The following is a 2,250-nucleotide window of genomic DNA, read 5'->3' on the forward strand; positions in this document are numbered from 1 at the left end:
GAGATGGGGAAGGGCATGGGGTAGAGATGGTGGAAGGGACATGTAGGAAGGAAGTGTGTGGGGAATGTAGTTAGATTAGATTAGATTAGATTAGATTAGATTACCTACAGCAGTTAGATCATAGAACATAGAAAAGTACAGCACAGAACAGGCCCTTCGGCCCACGATGTTGTGCCGAGGATTAATCCTGAAATAAAACAAAATAACTTAACCTACACACCCCTCAAACCACTGCTCTCCATGTGCATGTACGGCAGTCACTTAAATGTCCCTAATGACTCTGCTTCCACCACCACCGCTGGCAACGCATTCCATGCGTTCACAACTCCCTGGGTAAAGAACCTACCTCTAATGTCTCCTTTATACCTTTCTCATAATATCTTCAAACTATGACTCCTCGTGCCAGTCAATCCTGTCCTGGGGAAAAGTCTCTGGCTATTGACTCTATCCATTCCTCTCATGATCTTGTATACCTCAAAGGAGAAGGGGTGGAGTTGGGGGGCAGGAGTAGCATGAATATATATTATTTCTGAAGAAAAGTGATAAAGGATTTAAAATTGTTAACTGTTGTCTTTCTCCCCAGATGCTGCCAGACCCTGATAATCTCCAGCAAGATTAATTTTTGTTTGATTCATTTCCAGCATCCACCAATCTTTGTTTTACTGAAATAGATTTTTTATGATTTTTTTTAGTAAATAAACAAAAAATATCCACAGGAGCAGAAGCGGATCAATCAGTTCACTGTTCAATACAAGCATGGCTTTTACCCAATCTAGTATGTCACTGGTGATCAGAAATCTATCTCAAAGAAACATAGAGTTGTACATCACGGATATAGACTCTTTGGTCCAACTGTCCACGGTGGCACAGTGGTTAGCACTGCTGCCTCACAGCGCCAGAGACCCGGGTTCAATTCCCGCCTCAGGCGACTGACTGTGTGGAGTTTGCACATTCTCCCCGTGTCTGTATGGGTTTCCTCTGGGTGCTCCGGTTTCCTCCCACAGTCCAAAAATGTGCAGATTAGGTGAATTGCATGTAGCGTTAGGTGTAGGGGAATGGGGTTCGGGTGGGTTGCGCTTCGGCGGGTCGGTGTGGACCTGTTGGGCCAAAGGGCCTGTTTTTCCACACTGTAAGTAATCTAATCTAACCAGATATCCTTAACGAGAGGGCATAGGTTTAAGATGGGAGGGGAAAGATTTAAAAGGGATCCACAGGGCAACTTTCTCATGCAGAGGCTGGTGTGTGTATGGAATAAGCTGCCAGAGGAAGTGGTGGAGGCTGGTTTTATTGCAACATTTAAAAGGCATTTGAATAGGAAACATTTCGAGGGATAAAGGCCAAATGCTGGCAAACAGAAATGGATCAATTTAGGATGAGTTAGACTGATGGATCTGTTTCTGTGCTGTCAACTCTATGACTATGACATCCAGCTAGTCCAGTTCCCCCTGGATCTTCTATGTTTCAATTCAGTCACGTCTACCTCTTGTAAACCCCAGAGGATGCAGCTCTAGCCTGTCCTCATGAAGCAATCCACTTAGTCCAGGTATTAGTCCAGTAAAGCTAATTCTGTACCTAATTAATTTGAACCTAATTAAGAAAATTCTGACACATTTGTCCTGCTCCCCGTATTTCTCCACGTTTCTCAAATGTGCTAATTGCTAACAGTGAAAAGTTTACCAGTTGCGACTTATAGTGCAATTTTTGGTACAAAGGTGTAATCCTTAGTTCCAGAATAGAGAAATTAAGAAAGAAATGTTAATGTAAGCTGCACACAAAATGACCATAGATCAGAAAAAACAAGAAACAAAGTTAAGAAGACAAACATCACAGTTTTTCTGCAGCAAATCAATGCAGGAGGACTCCATCTAGTTTGACCACTTGCTGCCACTACCCCGCAGCAGGTTCAAAGGGCTGAATGGCCTACTCTTCTTAGATTAGATTCCCTACAGTGTGGAAACAGGAACTTCGGCCCATCAAGTCCACATCGACCCTTTGAAGAGTAACCCACCCAGACCCATCTCCCCACATTTACCCCTGACTAATGCACCTAACACTATAGGCAATTTAGCACGGCCAATCCATCCTAACCTGTACATCCCTGGGCACTATGGGACAATTTAGCACGGCCAATCCATCCTAACCTGCACATCCCTGGACACTATGGGGGAATTTAGCACGGACAATCCACCCTAACCTGCACATCCCTGGGCACTATGGGACAATTTAGCACGGCCAATCCACCCAAACCTG

General features: G+C 44.2%; 1 long non-coding RNA gene across 1 annotated transcript in view; it reads left to right on the plus strand.

Moving 5' to 3' along the window:
- LOC122543875 overlaps nt 1-706 on the plus strand; it is a 31,028-nt gene extending 30,322 nt beyond the window's left edge. The window contains exon 3 of the long non-coding RNA XR_006310170.1: nt 584-706. This is a non-coding gene — a long non-coding RNA (uncharacterized LOC122543875). The remainder of the gene's footprint in view (nt 1-583) is intronic.
- Nucleotides 707-2,250: the final 1,544 nt, after the last annotated feature.

This window comes from Chiloscyllium plagiosum, chromosome 45, assembly GCF_004010195.1.
Source record: "Chiloscyllium plagiosum isolate BGI_BamShark_2017 chromosome 45, ASM401019v2, whole genome shotgun sequence".
In the NCBI taxonomy this organism is placed as follows: domain Eukaryota; kingdom Metazoa; phylum Chordata; class Chondrichthyes; order Orectolobiformes; family Hemiscylliidae; genus Chiloscyllium; species Chiloscyllium plagiosum.